Source organism: Ranitomeya variabilis, chromosome 4 (genome assembly GCF_051348905.1).
Source record: "Ranitomeya variabilis isolate aRanVar5 chromosome 4, aRanVar5.hap1, whole genome shotgun sequence".
Classification (NCBI taxonomy): Eukaryota; Metazoa; Chordata; class Amphibia; order Anura; family Dendrobatidae; genus Ranitomeya; species Ranitomeya variabilis.
The window spans coordinates 419,236,724-419,258,493 of record NC_135235.1 but is presented as its reverse complement, the minus strand read 5'-3'; positions in this window follow the sequence as shown (position 1 = coordinate 419,258,493).

Sequence of the window (21,770 nt, the reverse complement as noted above, 5' to 3'; positions counted from 1 at the left end):
TTTTGAACAGCTTGAGGGGTGTATTTTGCAAAATGGGGTAATTTATGGGTGGTTTCTGTTATGTAAGCCCCTTAAAGTGACTTCAGAAGTGACTTGGTCCTTTGAAAAGTGGGTTTTGCTGTAAATGTGAAAAATTGCGCATAAAACTATAAGCCCTATTACGTCGTAAAACAATAAGGTTTCATTTTCAAAATGATGCCAATATGAAGTAAACATGTGGGGAGTGTAAATTAATAACTATTATGGGGGGTATCAGTATTTTTGTAAAAAGCAGAGAATTTCAAAGTTAAAAAATTGCCGATTTTTCCAAAATTTCCGAATATTTAGCATTTTTTTATATAGAAAGGTAAAATATATTGACTCCCATTTAGCACTGACGTGAAGTACAATATGTCACGAGAAAACAATCTCAGAATGGCTTGGATAGGTGAAAGCGTTCCAAAGTTATTAGCCCATGAAGTGGCACAGGTCAGATTGGCTTAGGCACTTGGGTACAAATAGGCCTAGGGCTGAAGGGGTTAATAAGCTACGTATATGTAAGGGCTATCATATCAAAAAATAAACTACAGACATGCATCTACCTAAAAATACCAAAGAGAATTAGTCACTCCGCTTGGTACCGATATCGTCAAATTTGGTTCTTGGCTCATGGACTAAAATGGAATATGGGGTTAACTCCCCGCAGAGGGGGCGGGGCTTATCCCCTGCTCCTGGCGCCCGGAAGTGTTGATAGCACATCCGATCCCTGGACCCGGACCTGTTTCCCGCCCTCCCTCCCCTTTTTGTTATGGTTTGTTTCAGTCGCAGCTGCGGAAGGGTGGAGTTTTGTTGGTGGTGAAGATACCTGCCCGGGAGTCCGGTAGGCAGTTAATCTCCCTACACCCAAATTTGTTGGCAGATATTGCCTGTTTTTATAAGCTGCGACCAAATATTTTACCCAAAGTTAAAAGATGGAAATTTTATGCTTATATTTCCCAATAAAAGTTTTCAAGTTTGATAATTTGTTTGTGTCACTTAATGGGAGAAAACGGTTATGGGTCGTAGCAGTCAAGCCGGATGAGACAGGTTGGCATTTGACTGCAGGTATAGAATACGCATACACGTGGTCACATAACTGCCCATCCACCTGGGGAATCTTGGGGAATTATGACATTGTGAACGTTGTACACATATAGTATGGCAGTCTGAAGTCATATGTAGTGAAATCCTATAACACAATTAAAGGCTTATATCAGCATACATAATGTCACCAGCCTCACTCACCTCCTGACATAGAAGTAAGTGAAGTCAGAATAACCCTCTGACAGTGGATATATTTGTATTAACTTTACATCACTGGGTACATAATTCTCTTATTAAGATATCACCATATGTTTCATCACTGTATATTAAACAGAGACACAAAGCAAGCAGTGTAGTCCAGAATAATCAGATAGACAGTTACAAGATATGGAAGCTTTTCTAACAATATATCTGGGCCAACTAGCGACTTGTCAGTTTTAGACAGACGAACTAGGTAGCTTCGAAAGTCATGCCTTAGGAACACGTTCACTCACTTTTGCCCAGAGCAATTTCTACCAGACAGGAAAATGCTGTGGAAGGACAAATCTGTAAAACCTGCACATTTCATGTAGTTGTTGAGCACTGCTGTCATTGGTGTAAATTGGTGACTGCGAATGAATGCCTAATCTCTTCGCCCCTCTATTTTCTAATGGTTGGACAAACATCTTTTGTCATATCGATGCAAGTTTCTTTTCTTCTTTTGTTACGGGAGGAAATTACAGACAATTTGCATTATATTGCTGCTTCCTATTGAATAGCAAGTGCTAGATCAGCAGCAGAAGTAAATGCATGATTAGTTGTTATTCAGTTGCTGTAAATTGCACATTATACTATAGTAAATGACCCTCATTGAGCTCCCAGACTGTTTGACAATAATGTCTGATAATTTGATGAATAAGTCGCATCATTTTTTATTCTTTGCATTTATCGTACACTCACTGGCCACTTTATTAGGTACACCTGTCCAACTTCTTGTTAACACTTAATTTCTAATCAGCCAATCACATGGCGGCAACTCAGTGCATTTAGGCATGTAGACATGGTCAAGACAATCTCCTGCAGTTCAAACCGAGCATCAGTATGGGGAAGAAAGGTGATTTGAGTGCCTTTGAACGTGGCATGGTTGTTGGTGCCAGAAGGGCTGGTCTGAGTATTTCAGAAACTGCTGATCTACTGGGATTTTCACGCACAACCATCTCTAGGGTTTACAGAGAATGGTCCGAAAAAGAAAAAAAATCCAGTGAGCGGCAGTTCTGCGGGCGGAAATGCCTTGTTGATGCCAGAGGTCAGAGGAGAATGGGCAGACTGGTTCGAGCTGATAGAAAGGCAACAGTGACTCAAATCGCCACCCGTTACAACCAAGGTAGGCCTAAGAGCATCTCTGAACGCACAGTGCGTCGAACTTTGAGGCAGATGGGCTACAGCAGCAGAAGACCACACCGGGTACCACTCCTTTCAGCTAAGAACAGGAAACTGAGGCTACAATTTGTACAAGCTCATCGAAATTGGACAGTAGAAGATTGGAAAAACGTTGCTTGGTCTGATGAGTCTCGATTTCTGCTGCGACATTCGGATGGTAGGGTCAGAATTTGGCGTAAACAACATGAAAGCATGGATCCATCCTGCCTTGTATGGAGCATCTTTGGGATGTGCAGCCGACAAATCTGCGGCAACTGTGTGATGCCATCATGTCAATATGGACCAAAATCTCTGAGGAATGCTTCCAGCACCTTGTTGAATCTATGCCACGAAGAATTGAGGCAGTTCTGAAGGCAAAAGGGGGTCCAACCCGTTACTAGCATGGTGTACCTAATAAAGTGGCCGGTGAGTGTATATTCACCATTTTGGCCTTAATATTCTGTTAAGGTCTTTGTGAAGATGGTCATAATAGACTTTTTTTTTTACGAATTCTACTGTTCTGTTTTTGGTACCTTAACTATATTTGTTTTTATAATAAAATTAGTATATTAAACAAACAATCGGGGCTTAGGGTTTGCAGTCAATTGCTAAATATACATCTGCTGCACATGACCACATTTTTTTGAGGGGGTTGAAAAATTGACTATATTTTATCCATAGAGTGTTATCTGCTTTGTGATACATTTCTGTGGTATATAGCACTCGAAAAAAGGGTTTAAAACGTTTTCTACTACTCATCCCTACAGTATTACAAATTGTCTCTTCAGAGAGAAAGTGGACTAGAACTCTAGTGCGACCTATTGGAAGTAGCAATCCTAACAATCAATGTCGACCCTTTAACGAGCCTTGTCACATGACTTAGGATAAGAGCCCAAACCAATCTGGCTTCCATCCCCACCATTCCACTGAGACTGCCCTGACCAAAATTACTAACGACTTACTTACAGCCAAAGCTGACAGACAATTCTCTATACTCCTCCTCCTAGACCTGTCCTCTGCCTTCGACACAGTTGACCACTGCCTCCTACTACAGATCCTCTCTTCCTTTGGGGACAAAGACCTTGCCCTATCTTGGATCTCCTCATACCTTGCCAACCGCACATTTAGCGTTTCCTACTCCCATACTACCTCTTCATCTCGCCCCCTCTCTGTTGGGGTCCGGCAAGGCTCTGTCCTAAGAGCCTTACTCTTCTCAATCTATACACTCGGCCTGGGACAACTCATAAGGTCCTATGGCTTCCAGTACCATCTATATGCCGATGACACGCAGATCTACCTCTCTGGCCCAGATGTCACCTCTCTGCTCTCCAGAATCCCAGAGTGTCTATCAGCCATATCCTCCTTCTTCTCCTCTCGCTTCCTCAAGCTCTATGTGGACAAATCTGAACTCATTATCTTTCCTCTATCACGCATATCTTCCCTCCCTGATCTATCTATCAAAATTAATGAAATCACACTTTCCCCTGTCCCCAAAATCCGCTGCCTGGGAGTTACCCTTGACTCTGCCCTGTCCTTCAAACCGCACATCCAAGCTCTCACCACCTCCTGTCGCCTCCAGCTCAAAAATATTTCCAGAATCTGTCCTTTCCTCAACCCACACTCTACCAAAATGCTCGTGCATGCCCTAATCATTTCCCGCCTTGACTACTGCAACATACTCCTCTGTGGCCTACCTTCTAACACTCTCGCACCCCTCCAGTCCAACCTTAACTCTGCTGCCCAACTAATTAATCTCTCTCCTCGCTACACTTCTGCTTCCCCTCTTTGCAAATCCCTTCACTGGCTCCCAATTTCTCAGCGTATCCAGTTTAAATGACTAACACTGACCTACAAAGCCAACCATAACCTTTCTCCTCTGTATATTTCCACACTAATCTCTCAATATCTTCCCTCACATAATCTCCGGTCCTCCCAAGACCTCCTCCACGCTTATTCGCTCCTCACCCAATCGCCTCTAAGACTTCTCCCAAATATCACCCATCCTTTGGAATTCAGTGCCCCAACACATCCGGTTATCCACTACTTTTGGATCCTTCAAAAAAAAACTGAAAACCCACCTCTTCAAAGAAGCTTACAGCCTGTAAAGACCACACGGCCACCTCAACACCATTGGAGCTACTGCAACCCTCGACCTACTGTCTCCTTCCCCATAATCCTGTAGAATGTAAGCCCGCAAGGGCAGGGTCCTCTTCCCTCTGTACTAGTCTGTCATTGTTAGTTTTGTTTACTGTAAGTGATATTTGTATTTTGATGTAACCCCTTCTCATGTACAGCACCATGGAATTAATGGTGCTATATAAATAAATAATAATAATAATAATAATAATAATAACCAGATCTCAATTTGCAGACACTGTGTTTCGGGGTACTGCCCCTCATAAGTCCAATGTGAAGATCTGGTTTGGCTGATGGAGAGGCGTCTGACATGGATCCAAGAAGTATCGTTTCTCTTTGCGGAGAGTGACATGTTAAGCATGTCGAGGTGAGGAGACTTAAAGCCGCAATGCTCCTCTGGGAAATATGCAAATTGTCTCTTCAGAGAGGAAGAGGACTAGAACTCTAGTGCCACCTATTGGAAGTAGCAATCCTAACAGTCAATGTCGACCCTTTAATGGGCCTTGTCACATAGTAACATAGTAACATAGTAACATAGTTAGTAAGGCCGAAAAAAGACATTTGTCCATCCAGTTCAGCCTATATTCCATCATAATAAATCCCCAGATCTACGTCCTTCTACAGAACCTAATAATTGTATGATACAATATTGTTCTGCTCCAGGAAGACATCCAGGCCTCTCTTGAACCCCTCGACTGAGTTCGCCATCACCACCTCCTCAGGCAAGCAATTCCAGATTCTCACTGCCCTAACAGTAGAATCTGGAATTGCTTGCCTGAGGAGGTGGTGATGGCGAACTCAGTCGAGGGGTTCAAGAGAGGCCTGGATGTCTTCCTGGAGCAGAACATGACTTAGGATAACAGCCCAGAGGAGCATTGTGGCTTTAAGTCTTTAAGTCTCCTCACCTCGACATGCTTAACATGTCACTCTCCGCAAGGAGAAACGATACTTCTTGGATCTGGGTCAGATGATACTTCTTGGATCCCTGTCAGATGCCTCTCAATCAGCCAAACCAGATCACCACATTGCACTGACGAGGAGCAGTACCCCGAAACACAGTGTCTGCAAATTGAGATTTGGTTTGGCTCTTATCCTAAGTCATGTGACAAGGCTCGTTAAAGGGTCGACATTGACTGTTAGGATTGCTACATCCAATAGGTCGCACTAGAGTTCTAGTCCTCTTCCTCTCTGAAGAGACAATTTGCATATTTCCCAGAGGAGCATTGCGGCTTTAAGTCTCCTCACCTCGACATGCTTAACATGTCACTCTCCCAAAGGAGAAACGATACAGTATTACAGACTTTATGGTACATTTCTGTGTTATACAACACTCCAAAAATGTGTTGAAAAATGTTTCTGAATTGAATTATTCATCCATAGAGTATTATGTGCTTTGTGGTACATTTCTGCGGTGTATAACACTCCAAAAGAGGGTTGAATTTTTTTTCTGGATTCAATTACTCATCCCTACAGTATTACATGTTTTGTGGTACATTTCTATGTTATTTATCACTTCCAAAAAGCGTTGAAAGTTTTTTTCTGAATTGAATTACTCATCCATAGAGTATTATATGCTGTGTGCTACATTTCTTTGACATATAACGCTCCAAAAAAGTGTTGAAAAATGGTTTTGAATTGAACTACTCATTCATAGAGTATTACGTGCTCTGTGGTACATTGTGGTGGTATATAAGACTCCAAGAAAGCGTTTACAAATTTATCTTGTTGCTATTACTCATTCATAGAGTATAAAACTCCAAGAAAGCATTGAATTTTTTTCTGGTTTCAATTACTCATCCATACAGTGCAACATGCTTACTGGGTGACAAAGAGAGCAGAATCACCTGAGAGTCTCAAAGAAGTGACCAAAAGCGGCACAATTTGGAGGTCGTATGGAACCGGACACTCTCCCAGAACCACCAAGGCTGAACCCAGGCCCAAACTCAGGCCACAGTTTAACATGGTTCTTGTTACATTGTGATGTGTTATATATATATATATATATATATATATATATATATATATATATATATATATATATATATATATATATATATATATATATATATTTGTCTAAGGGGTACTTCCGTCTTTCTGTTGGCAACTTCCGTCATGGATATTCATTCGCTGATTGGCCTCGCCAGCTGCCTGTCATGGCTTCCGCGACCAATCAGCGATGGGCATGGTCCGATTAGTCCCTCCCTACTCCCCTGCAGTCACTGCCCAGTGCCCGTTCCATACTCCCCGCAGTCACGGCTCACACAGGGTTAATGCCAGCGGTAACGGACCGCGTTATGCCGCGGGTAACTCACTCCATTACCGCCGCTATTAACCCTGTGTGACCAAGTTTTTACTATTGAGGCTGCCTATCCAGCCTCAATAGTAAAAACATCTAATGTTCAAAATAATAAAAAAAAATAACAAATCATTATATACTCACCTTCTGCCGCCTTTCCGACGCTCCGGTGAACGGTCCATGCAAGCGGCAGGTTCCGGTGCTAAGTTTGGTGTGCGACAAGGACCTGCCATGACGTCACGGTCATGTGACTGTGACATCATTACAGGCCCTGCGCGAGAAGGACCTGCCATGACGTCCCAGTCATGTGACCGTGACGTCATCGCAGGCCCTGCACGCCTGCACTAGAAGGACCTGCCGTGACGTCACAGTCATGTGACCACGACGTCATCGCAGGCCCTGCACGCCTGCGCAAGAAGGACCTGCCATGACGTCATGGTCATGTGACCGCGACATCATCACACCCTCGGACCGGAAGCTGCCACCTGAACCAAACACAGGCGACAGAACTACAAGGGGCCCCTCGGAAGGTGAGTATATGTTTATTTTTTATTTTTTAACCTGTTACATACGTGGCTGGGCAATATACTACATGGCTGGGCAATATACTACGTGGCTCTGTGCTGTATACTACGTCACTGGGCAATATACTACGTCACTAGGCAATATACTACGTAACTGGGCAATATACTACATGGCTGGGCAATATACTACGTCACTGGGCAATATACTACGTAACTGGGCAATATACTACGTAACTGGGCAATATACTACGTAACTGGGTAATATATTACGTGGCTGGGCAATATACTATGTGGCTCTGTGCTGTATACTACGTCGCTGTGCAATATGCTACTCGGCTCTGTACTGTATACTACGTAACTGGCCAATATACTACGTGGCTGGGCAATATACTATGTGGCTCTGTGCTGTATACTACGTCGCTGTGCAATATGCTACTCGGCTCTGTACTGTATACTACGTAACTGGCCAATATACTACGTGGCTCTGTGCTGTATACTACGTAACTGGGCAATATACTACATCACTGGGCAATATATTACGTCACAGGGCAATATACTACGTGGCTGTGCAATATACTACGTCACTGGGCAATATACTACATCACTGGGCAATATACTACGTCACTGGGCAATATACTACGTCACTGGGCAATATACTACGTGGACATGCATATTCTAGAATACCCGATGCGTTAGAATCGGGCCACCATCTAGTATATATATATATATATATATATATATATATATATATATATATATATATATATATATATATATATATATATATATATAAACCCTAAAAACCTTCCTAAATTTTTAATGGTGTCAATTAGTCATCCAGACACTTTAACGTGCTTTGTATAAAATTACGGTGGGTTCAAATTTTTAAAAACCGATTGGCCTGGTAGAGTTCACATAATATTTTTGTTAAAAATAATTTACAATTGTCAAATATACAATGTAAACAAATATGGCCTGCTACAGGAGTACAAATTTGGTCCCTCAGTGCTCAATATTTCTCCCAGTGTGGCATCCCTGCCTTGTACCAGCACATGTCCAGAAACATCACCTGTGTCCTTAACAACACGGTTACTGGGATTGTCTACTTAATGACTAATATGTGGACAAGCTCTTGTGTCCAGGGGCACTACATCACACTGGGTGAACCTTGTACAAGCCAGTGCTGAATCCCACCTTGGCACATGTGCTAGGGATGCCAAGTATTGATGGCCTACTTCTATCAGGGTTTCCTCCACCTCCTTCACCAGCTCCTGCACCCCCCACTGCTCCTCCTCATCCTCTATCACCGATGCGCTATCTCAGAATACGTTGTCCACATCAGCTGGAAGCTCTGCAGCGTTGCTGAAGCTAATTTGTCTAAGAGAAACTGCAAACCACTCTGCAGTTATTCAAAGGATTAACAAACCAGACAGATCTGTGGCTCACGCCTCTGAACCTACAAACATGCATGTCAAAATTGATAATAGCCGTAACCTGATGCTGGCTGTGAAGTTTGGCAGGTTTACACAGGTACCATGCTTCGCACACAGGCTCAACTTAGTAGTTCAGAGGTTTCTGAAAACCTACTCCTATTTGGCAGACTATTTGGTCAAGGAGTGGTGTCATGATCTCCATGGCCAGAGAACTAGCATAAGCCTATATAGGAACAAGCTCTTGGAAGATGGTAACTGTACTGACCATGAACTAAACCTTACCGCACAACTAGAAGTAGCCAGGTAGCATGTCCTACTTTTTATCCCTATATGCCCAGCGCCGGCCGGAGAACTAAATAATGCTAGCAGAGGGAAATATAAGACCTGACTCACCTCTAGAGAAATGCCCAAAAAGGAGACAGAGGCCCCCCACATATATTGGCGGTGATTTTAGATGAAATAACAAACGCAGCAGGAAAATAGTTTTAGCAAATTTGAGGTCCGCTTTCTAGATAGCAGAAGACAGAAAGCACACTTTCATGGTCAGTAGAAAACCCTAACAAAACACCATCCAGAAATTACTTTAGGACTCTGGCATTAACTCATAATACCAGAGTGGCAATTCCTGATCAACAAGAGCTTTCCAGACACAGTAACGAAACTGCAGCTGTGAACTGGAACCAAAAAACAAAAACAAACAAGGACGAAAGTCCAACTTATCTAGTAGATGTCTGGGAGCAGGAACAAGCACAGAGAGGCTTCTGATAACATTGTTGACCGGCAAGCAACTAACAGAGAAGCCAGGTTATATAGCGACACCCAGATCTGATGAGAACAGGTGAACAGGAAAGATGATGACACAAGTTCAATTCCACCAGTAGCCACTGGGGGAGCCCAGAATCCAAATTCACAACAGTACCCCCCCCTCAAGGAGGGGGCACCGAACCCTCACCAGAACCACCAGGGCGATCAGGATGGGCCCTATGAAAGGCACGAACCAGATCGGAGGCATGAACATCAGATGCAGTGACCCAAGAATTATCCTCCTGGCCGTATCCCTTCCACTTGACCAGATACTGGAGTCTCCGTCTGGAAACACGGGAGTCTAGGATTTTCTCCACAACGTACTCCAACTCACCCTCAACCAACACCGGAGCAGGAGGCTCAACGGAAGGCACAACCGGTGCCTCATACCTGCGCAATAACGACCGATGAAAAACGTTATGAATAGAAAAGGATGCAGGGAGGTCTAAACGGAAGGAAACAGGGTTAAGAATCTCCAATATTTTATACGGACCGATGAACCGAGGCTTAAACTTAGGAGATGAGACCCTCATAGGGACAAAACGAGAAGACAACCACACCAAATCTCCAACACAAAGCCGAGGACCAACACGACGGTGACGGTTGGCAAAAAGCTGAGTCTTCTCCTGGGACAACTTCAAATTGTCCATCACCTGCCCCCAGATATGATGCAATCTCTCCATCACCGCATCCACTCCAGGACAATCCGAGGATTCCACCTGACCGGAGGAAAATCGAGGATGGAACCCCGAATTACAGAAAAACGGGGACACCAAGGTGGCAGAGCTGGCCCGATTATTGAGGGCGAACTCCGCCAATGGCAAAAAAGCAACCCAATCATCCTGGTCAGCAGACACAAAACACCTCAGATATGTCTCCAGGGTCTGATTAGTCCGCTCGGTCTGGCCATTAGTCTGAGGGTGAAAAGCAGACGAAAAAGACAAATCTATGCCCATCCTAGCACAGAATGCCCGCCAAAATCTAGACACAAATTGGGTTCCTCTGTCAGAAACGATATTCTCAGGAATACCATGCAAACGAACAACATTTTGAAAAAACAGGGGAACCAACTCGGAAGAAGAAGGCAATTTGGGCAGGGGAACCAAATGGACCATCTTAGAAAAACGGTCACACACCACCCAGATGACAGACATCTTCTGGGAAACAGGCAGATCTGAAATAAAATCCATCGAGATGTGCGTCCAAGGCCTCTTAGGAATAGGCAAGGGCAACAATAATCCACTAGCCCGAGAACAACAAGGCTTGGCCCGAGCACAAACGTCACAAGACTGCACAAAGCCTCGCACATCTCGTGACAGGGAAGGCCACCAGAAGGATCTTGCCACCAAATCCCTGGTACCAAAAATTCCAGGATGACCTGCCAATGCAGAAGAATGCACCTCAGAGATGACTCTACTGGTCCAATCATCAGGAACAAACAGCCTATCAGGCGGACAACGATCCGGTCTATCCGCCTGAAACTCCTGCAAGGCCCGCCGCAGGTCTGGAGAAACGGCTGACAAAATAACTCCATCCTTAAGGATACCTGTGGGCTCAGAGTTGCCGGGTGAATCAGGCTCAAAACTCCTAGAAAGGGCATCCGCCTTAACATTCTTAGAACCCGGTAGGTATGACACCACAAAATTAAACCGAGAAAAAAATAATGACCAGCGCGCCTGTCTAGGATTCAGGCGCCTGGCGGTCTCAAGATAAATCAAATTTTTGTGGTCAGTCAATACCACCACCTGATGTCTGGCCCCCTCAAGCCAATGGCGCCACTCCTCAAACGCCCACTTCATGGCCAAAAGCTCCCGATTCCCAACATCATAATTCCGCTCAGCGGGCGAAAATTTACGGGAAAAGAAGGCACAAGGCCTCATCACGGAGCAGTCAGAACTTTTCTGCGACAACACTGCCCCAGCTCCGATCTCAGAAGCGTCGACCTCAACCTGAAAAGGAAGAGCCACATCAGGCTGACGCAACACAGGGGCAGAAGAAAAACGGCGCTTAAGCTCCTGAAAGGCCTCCACAGCATCAGGGGACCAATTAGCAACATCAGCACCCTGTCTAGTCAAATCGGTCAATGGCTTAACGACATCCGAAAAACCAGAAATAAATCGACGATAAAAGTTGGCAAAGCCCAAAAATTTCTGAAGACTTTTAAGAGAAGAGGGCTGCGTCCAATCACAAATAGCTTGAACCTTGACAGGATCCATCTCAATGGAAGAGGGAGAAAAAATATATCCCAAAAAGGAAATTCTCTGAACCCCAAATACGCACTTAGAACCCTTGACACACAGAGAATTAGACCGCAAAACCTGAAAAACCCTCTTAACTTGCTGGACATGAGAGTCCCAGTCATCCGAAAAAATCAGAATATCATCCAGATACACTATCATAAATTTATCCAAAAAATCGCGGAAAATATCATGCATAAAGGACTGGAAGACTGAAGGGGCATTAGAAAGACCAAAAGGCATCACCAAATACTCAAAGTGGCCCTCGGGCGTATTAAATGCGGTTTTCCACTCATCCCCCTGCCTGATCCGCACCAAATTATACGCCCCACGGAGATCAATCTTAGAGAACCACTTGGCCCCCTTTATGCGAGCAAACAAATCAGTCAGCAACGGCAATGGGTATTGATATTTAACCGTGATTTTATTCAAAAGCCGATAATCAATACATGGTCTCAAAGAGCCGTCTTTTTTTGACACAAAGAAAAAACCGGCTCCTAAGGGAGATGACGATGGACGAATATGTCCCTTTTCCAAGGACTCCTTTATATATTCTCGCATAGCAGCATGTTCAGGCACAGACAGATTAAATAAACGACCCTTTGGGTATTTACTACCCGGAATTAAATCTATAGCACAATCGCACTCACGGTGCGGAGGTAGTGAACCCAGCTTGGGTTCTTCAAAGACGTCACGATAATCAGACAGGAACTCAGGGATTTCAGAGGGAATAGATGATGAAATGGAAACCAAAGGTACGTCCCCATGAGTCCCCCTACATCCCCAGCTCAACACAGACATAGCTCTCCAGTCAAGGACTGGGTTGTGAGACTGCAGCCATGGCAATCCTAGCACCAAATCATCATGTAGATTATACAGCACCAGAAAACGAATAGTCTCCTGGTGATCCGGATTAATACGCATAGTTACTTGTGTCCAGTATTGTGGTTTATTATTAGCCAATGGGGTGGAGTCAATCCCCTTCAGAGGAATAAGAGTCTCCAAAGGCTCTAAATCATACCCACAACGATTGGCAAAGGACCAATCCATAAGACTCAAAGCGGCGCCAGAGTCGATATAGGCGTCCGTGGTAATAGATGACAAAGAGCAAATCAGGGTCACAGACAAAATAAATTTAGACTGTAAAGTGCCAATGGAAACGGATTTATCAAGCTTTTTAGTACGCTTAGAGCATGCTGATATAACATGAGTAGAATCCCCACAATAGAAACACAACCCATTTTTCCGTCTAAAATTCTGCCGCTCGCTTCTGGACAGAATTCTATCACACTGCATGCTTTCTGGCGTCTTCTCAGTGGACACCGCCAGATGGTGCACTGGTTTGCGCTCCCGCAGACGCCTATCGATCTGAATGGCCATTGTCATGGACTCATTCAGACCCGCAGGCACAGGGAACCCCACCATAACATCCTTAATGGCATCAGAGAGACCCTCTCTGAAAGTAGCCGCCAAGGCACACTCATTCCACTGAGTAAGCACAGACCATTTACGGAATCTTTGGCAGTAAATTTCAGCTTCATCTTGCCCCTGCGATAGGGACATCAAAGTTTTTTCTGCCTGAAGTTCCAAATGAGGTTCCTCATAGAGCAACCCCAAGGCCAGAAAAAACGCATCCACATTGCGCAACGCAGGATCCCCTGGTGCCAATGAAAAAGCCCAGTCTTGAGGGTCGCCGCGGAGCAAGGAAATCACAATCCCAACCTGCTGTGCAGGGTCTCCAGCAGAACGAGATTTCAGGGACAAAAATAACTTGCAATTATTTCTAAAATTCTGAAAGCCAGATCTATTCCCTGAGAAGAATTCCGGCAAAGGAATTCTCGGCTCTGATACCGGAGCATGAACAACAAAATCTTGCAAACTTTGTACTTTCGTGGCGAGATTATTCAAACCTGCAGTTACACTCTGAAGATCCATTATAGACAGGTGCACACAGAGCCATTCAAAGATTAGAAGGAGAGAGAAAAAAAAGAAAGACTGCAGCATAGACAGACTGGCAAGTGATCCAATTAAGAGCACAAAAAAAAAAAAAAAAAAAAAAACTCTCAGCAGACTTCTTATTTCTCTCCTTTCTCAGCCAAGGATTTTAACCCTTTAGTGGCCGGTCAAACTGTCATGATCTCCATGGCCAGAGAACTAGCATAAGCCTATATAGGAACAAGCTCTTGGAAGATGGTAACTGTACTGACCATGAACTAAACCTTAGCGCACAACTAGAAGTAGCCAGGTAGCATGTCCTACTTTTTATCCCTATATGCCCAGCGCCGGCCGGAGAACTAAATAATGCTAGCAGAGGGAAATATAAGACCTGACTCACCTCTAGAGAAATGCCCAAAAAGGAGACAGAGGCCCCCCACATATATTGGCGGTGATTTTAGATGAAATAACAAACGCAGCAGGAAAATAGTTTTAGCAAATTTGAGGTCCGCTTTCTAGATAGCAGAAGACAGAAAGCACACTTTCATGGTCAGTAGAAAACCCTAACAAAACACCATCCAGAAATTACTTTAGGACTCTGGCATTAACTCATAATACCAGAGTGGCAATTCCTGATCAACAAGAGCTTTCCAGACACAGTAACGAAACTGCAGCTGTGAACTGGAACCAAAAAACAAAAACAAACAAGGACGAAAGTCCAACTTATCTAGTAGATGTCTGGGAGCAGGAACAAGCACAGAGAGGCTTCTGATAACATTGTTGACCGGCAAGCAACTAACAGAGAAGCCAGGTTATATAGCGACACCCAGATCTGATGAGAACAGGTGAACAGGAAAGATGATGACACAAGTTCAATTCCACCAGTAGCCACCGGGGGAGCCCAGAATCCAAATTCACAACAGAGTGGCCATTTCCGCAAGTAACCAGCACATGCAAGTGCCAGCTCACTGACTGGGGTGCGACGTGACCATGTACTTGGAGATCCATACTGCACATGCTGGCAAGGCTTTGTGAACAGCACAGGCCAGTTGTGGAATACCAACTCCAAGTCTATGACGCCCATCAGCATTCTCATCAACCTCTGTACGTAACAACTCAAGAGTGGGCATTAGTGTTGAGCGATACCGTCCGATACTTGAAAGTATCGGTATCGGAAAGTATCGGCCGATACCGGCAAAGTATCGGATCCAATCCGATACCGATACCCGATACCAATACAAGTCAATGGGACTCATGTATCGGACGGTATTCCTGATGGTTCCCAGGGTCTGAAGGAGAGGAAACTCTCCTTCAGGCCCTGGGAACCATATTAATGTGTAAAATAAAGAATTAAAATAAAAAATATCGCTATACTCACCTGTCCGACGCAGCCAGGACCTCAGCGAGGGAACCGGCAGCGTTGTTTGTTTAAAATTTGCGCTTTTACTTGGTTACGTGAAGTCCCGGCTTGTGATTGGTCAGGGCGGCCATGTTGCCGGGACGCGGACCAATCACAGCAAGCCGTGACGAAATTACGTCACGGCTTGCTGTGATTGGTCCGCGTCCCGGCAACATGGCCGCCATTAACCAATCACAAGCTGTGACATCACGGGAGGCTGGACATGCGCGTATTTTGAAAAGCGCGCGTGTCCAGCCTCCAGTGGCGTCCCGGCTTGTGATTGGTTAATGGCGGCCATGTTGCCGGGACGTCACTGGAGGCTGGACACGCGCGCTTTTCAAAATACGCGCATGTCCAGCCTCCCGTGACGTCACGGCTTGTGATTGGTTAATGGCGGCCATGTTGCCGGGACGTCAATGGAGGCTGGACACGCGCGCTTTTCAAAATACGCGCATGTCCAGCCTCCCGTGACGTCACGGCTTGTGATTGGTTAATGGCGGCCATGTTGCCGGGACGTCACTGGAGGCTGGACACGTGCGCTTTTCAAAATACGCGCATGTCCAGCCTCCCGTGACGTCACGGCTTGTGATTGGTTAATGGCGGCCATGTTGCCGGGACGCGGACCAATCACAGCAAGCCGTGACGTAATTTCGTCACGGCTTGCTGTGATTGGTCCGCGTCCCGGCAACATGGCCGCCCTGACCAATCACAAGCCGGGACTTCACGTAACCAAGTAAAAGCGCGAAATTTAAACAAACAACGCTGCCGGTTCCCTCGCTGAGGTCCAGGCTGCGTCGGACAGGTGAGTATAGCGATATTTTTTATTTTAATTCTCTTTTTTACACATTATTACATTAATGTTGTTGCGATACCCGATACCCGATACCACAAAAGTATCGGATCTCGGTATCGGAAATTCCGATACAGCAAGTATCGGCCGATACCCGATACTTGCAGTATCGGAATGCTCAACACTAGTGGGCATGGATGTCTGACATTTGTGTAGTTTTCCAAGACTTTGTGGACTCCACAAAGATGGTGAGTGGCAATAACGCCATCATCTGCGCAATGATCCCGCTTCTGTGCCTAATTAAACAGTTGCTGCTAGCAATTTAACATGAAGCTGTGCAAGCGGACCTGGTGGAAATGGAGGAAGACATGAGACAGAAAGATACTTCTCAGCCTAGCCTCATCTTATCTGCTCAGTATGGAATTCATAACAATGAGGACATGAGGTTTGAGGAGGAACAAGAGCTGGCTGTGCAACAGTGGCTAGTACCCACACAAGCTGTGTCCCGTCTCTCCTACATGGGGGGCTGATGAGGGGAATGAGGAGGAACAGATGGAGAAGAAGGAGAATAGTCATCATGGTGGAAAAGTGTTATCTGTAGGGACCTTGGCACATATGATCCACTTTATGTACCGCCGCCTTTCCCATGACCCTCCCATTGCATTCATTTTGACTAAAAAAGAGTAATGGTTATTCACCTTGCTACAGCCACAAGGGAAACCTTGCATCTCTTTCCTGAGGTCTACTAAAAAGGTGTCATAGCAGAAGGCCATTGTAGAAAATATGTTGGAAAAGTTCCCATCAGACAATGCTAGCTGCAGTGGGCAAGCTTCCCTGCCCAACCAAAAAGGAGAGGCAAAGGATACACACAGAAGAGGCAGGGGTACATTATCAAAGGCCTGTGCCAATTTCATGACACCATCCCAGTGTCCAGACTCTGATGACCATGTATTTTTCACAAGCATGGACATGTTTTTAAAGATGTTCAAGCAATACCTGGCAGACAAAACCAGCGTACTCCCTAATTCCTCTGTGACGTTCACCTATTGGGTCTTAAAGCTGGACACCTGGCATGAGTTGTCCCTCTGTGCCTTGGAGGTGTTGTGCTGCCATGCCCTAGGTGTCTTGTCTGAGCAGATTTTTAGTGACGCTAGGGGGTAAAAACAGCCAGGCACTTTTATCTGTCAACAGAAAGTTGTGATAGGCTCACTCTGATAAAAATGAATAAAGCTTGGATTAGCCCCAACCTTTCCACACCACCAGATGACAGAAGCCCATAAAGTGTTTTTAATCATCGATATTTGAATGATGTCCGCTAGTTGTTGCCTTCCAGCATCTATGGGTGTCTGGATGATACTACTTACAGTTGCATCTGACAAAATTAGAATATCATCGAAAAGTTAATTTATTTCAGTTCTTCAATACAAAAAGTGAAACTCATATAGTAGATGAAGTCATTACAAGTAGAGTGATCTATTTCAAGTGTTTATTTACTTTAATGTTGATGATTATGGCTTACAGCCAATGAAAACCCAAAAGTCATTACCTCAGTAAATTAGAATACTTTATAACACCAGCTTGAAAAAATGATTTTAACATCCGAAATGCTGGCTTACTGAAATGTACAGTATGTTTAGTAAATGAACTCAATACTTGGTCAGGGCTCCTGTGGCACTGCTGAGGCTTTATGAAAGCCCAAGGTTGCTTTGATAGCAGCCTTCAGCTCATTTGCATTGTTGGGTCTGGTGTCTCTCATCTTCCTCCAGACTCTGGGACCTTGATTTCCAAGGTCTATTGTGAAGTTTCTACAATCAGTGATGGTTTGGGGAGTCATTTCATCTGCTGGTGTAGGTCCACTGTGTTTTATCAAGACCAAAGTCAGCATAGCCGTCTACCAGGAAATTTTACAGCACTTCATGATTCCCTCTGCCAACAAGCTTTTTGGAGATGGAAACTTAATTTTCTAGCACGACTTGGCACCTGTCCACACTGCCAAAAGTACCTATACCTGGTTTAAAAACAACAGTATCAATGTGTTTGATTGGCCAGCAAACTCTACTGTCAAGAGGAAGATGAGATACACCAGACCCAACAATGCAGACAAGCTGAAGGCTGCTATCAAAGCAATCTGGGCTTCCATAACACCTCAGCAGGGCCACAGACTGATCGCCCCCAATGTTAAACCGCATTGATGCAGTAATTGATGCAAAAGGAACCCCAACCAAGTATTGAGTGCATTTACTGAACATAGGCCAACATTTCGGATGTTAAAATCATTTTTCCAAGCTGGTTTGTTTACTTTAATGTTGATGATTATGGCTTATAGCCAATGAAAACCCAAAAGTCATTATCTCAGTAAATTAGAATACTTTATAACACCAGCTTGAAAAAATGATTTTAATATCCGAAATGCTGGCTTACTGAAATGTACAGTATGTTTAGTAAATGAACTCAATACTTGGTCAGGGCTCCTGTGGCACTGCTGAGGCTTTATGAAAGCCCAAGGTTGCTTTGATAGCAGCCTTCAGTTCATCTGCATTGTTGGGTCTGGTGTCTCTCATCTTCCTCCAGACTCTGGGACCTTGATTTCCAAGGTCTATTGTGAAGTTTCTACAATCAGTGATGGTTTGGGGAGTCATTTCATCTGCTGGTGTAGGTCCACTGTGTTTTATCAAGACCAAAGTCAGCATAGCCGTCTACCAGGAAATTTTACAGCACTTCATGATTCCCTCTGCCAACAAGCTTTTTGGAGATGGAAACTTAATTTTCTAGCACGACTTGGCACCTGTCCACACTGCCAAAAGTACCTATACCTGGTTTAAAAACAACAGTATCAATGTGTTTGATTGGCCAGCAAACTCTACTGTCAAGAGGAAGATGAGATACACCAGACCCAACAATGCAGACAAGCTGAAGGCTGCTATCAAAGCAATCTGGGCTTCCATAACACCTCAGCAGGGCCACAGACTGATCGCCCCCAATGTTAAACCGCATTGATGCAGTAATTGATGCAAAAGGAACCCCAACCAAGTATTGAGTGCATTTACTGAAGATAGTCCAACATTTCGGATGTTAAAATCATTTTTCCAAGCTGGTTTGTTTACTTTAATGTTGATGATTATGGCTTATAGCCAATGAAAACCCAAAAGTCATTATCTCAGTAAATTAGAATACTTTATAACACCAGCTTGAAAAAATGATTTTAATATCCGAAATGCTGGCTTACTGAAATGTACAGTATGTTTAGTAAATTAACTCAATACTTGGTCAGGGCTTCTGTGGCACTGCTGAGGCTTTATGAAAGCCCAAGGTTGCTTTGATAGCAGCCTTCAGTTCATCTGCATTGTTGGGTCTGGTGTCTCTCATCTTCCTCCAGACTCTGGGACCTTGATTTCCAAGGTCTATTGTGAAGTTTCTACAATCAGTGATGGTTTGGGGAGTCATTTCATCTGCTGGTGTAGGTCCACTGTGTTTTATCAAGACCAAAGTCAGCATAGCCGTCTACCAGGAAATTTTACACCACTTCATGATTCCCTCTGCCAACAAGCTTTTTGGAGATGGAAACTTAATTTTCTAGCACCACTTGGCACCTGTCCACACTGCCAAAAGTACCTATACCTGGTTTAAAAACAACAGTATCAATGTGTTTGGTTGGCCAGCAAACTCTACTGTCAAGAGGAAGATGAGATACACCAGACCCAGCAATGCAGACAAGCTGAAGGCTGCTATCAAAGCAATCTGGGCTTCCATAACACCTCAGCAGGGCCACAGACTGATCGCCCCCAATGTTAAACCGCATTGATACAGTAATTGATGCAAAAGGAGCCCAAACCAAGTATTGAGTGCATTTACTGAAGATAGGCCAACATTTCGGATGTTAAAATTAATTTCTACAAGCTGGTGTTATAAAGTATTCTAATTTACTGAGACAATGACTTTTGGGTTTTCATTGTCTGTTAGCCGTAATAATCAACAATAACAGAAATAAACACTTGAAATACATCTCTCTATTTGTGACTATATCTAATATGAGTGACATGAACCCGGGGTGTTTGGTTGCCCCAGGTCTTTCTTCAGCAATTTATTTATACTCCACTTCCCAGTTCCGGTTTGGAACTTGCAGCTCTCTGGCGCCACCCTTACCCTCAGGTCAGTCAGAGAACAGCACCTAGGATAATTAGTCACCAGAAAGGCTGCCTGCTATGTACTGGCTATTGGGCATGCTGCAGTGGGGGCTATATACCTATTCCCTGCCACAGCTGGGCAGTACTCTTATAAACCCCGTTCCGTCACTGCCAGCTATACCAACAAGCTCAATATGCTCTGCTGCCACCAGCTCCTATTCCTATGATTAATATCAGGTCAAGAGCCAACCCAGTCAGTAGCGTAATTTGCTTCAGAGGACATTGGAGGTACATTTTAGAGCAGGAAAATGAAGCTAGTAAATATTATAACTTTTTCTCCAAAAAGAAATAAGCAGTGTTTACAAAAGTCTAAAAACATATTACCAAAATGAGACAATTACAGTATGTACAGATGATTACAAAATAAAAGGGATTAAAGATTAAAATAAACTTACATTTGTCTTAGGTCATTCCATAGTTAGCCATGCGGCAGGGAGGAGGAGGAGCATATGCCCCAATGCATCAGGCAGATTGCAGAGTTTCTGTTAGCTGACCTCCTGGGCAAAAAGCCACTCCTAAAATGAGGTCTCATATTTTATACTCTTTGCTAGAGAAATCACTGAGAAGCTGGATACGCCCCCTTGGAAGGTATTCTAACTCGATCTGTGAGGCTCATAGCGGACAAAATTATAATTTTTCTAAGCATGACATTGGCGTTCATTTGAGTCCAAATATGACTTGGCTATGTGACTCGGATATGCAGTAATGCATTTCTAAAATTCTGCTACTCTTGAAGCTTAGAAAATGAACTGTGTGATGGCCCAGCCCATGCGTAGACCTGCTCACATTCTTGAGGGAGGGGGGAAAGGAGTATATGATTACACAAGCAGGCAGAGAGAGAGAAGGAGGGGTGGTGAGGGGGATCAAAGCTGCACCATGTGTCTGCAAAACCAAACGATGTAGCAGACCTCAGTGTGCGATCGAACAATAAGGCTATGTGCACATGTTGCGGATTTTGCTGTGGATCCGCAGTGGATTGGCCGCTGCGGATTCACAGCAGTTTTCCATGAGTTAACAGTACCATGTAAACCTATGGAAAACAAAATCCACAGTGCACATGCTGCGGAAAAAAACGCTTGGAAATGTAGCATTGTTTATTCAGCAGCATGTCAATTCTTTGTGCGGATTCCGCAGCGGTTTACACCTGCTCCATAATAGGAATCCGCAGTTGTAAAACCGCAGGTAGAATCCGCACAAAATCTGCAAAAAAATCGTGGTAAATCCGCAGTAATTCCGCAGGAAATCCGCAGTGTGGTTTACATGCGGATTTATCAAAATCAGTCTGGGAAAAATCCACAGAGTAATCTGCAACGTGTGTACATACCCTAAGACATTACGTCATATTTCTTGACAATGAGTTTCACTTTTTGTATTGAAGAACAGAAATAAATTAACTTTTTGATGATATTCTTAGTTTGTGAGATGCAACTGTATAATATATCTTGCTTTATTCATAAATGACACTGAAATTACCAATTTTTAAATACAAATTTAAATTTTGGTTTACTTAAATTATTTTTTTTTTAAATCCTTTCTGCAATTTCACGTTTGTGCAAGTCATTATACAGCAAG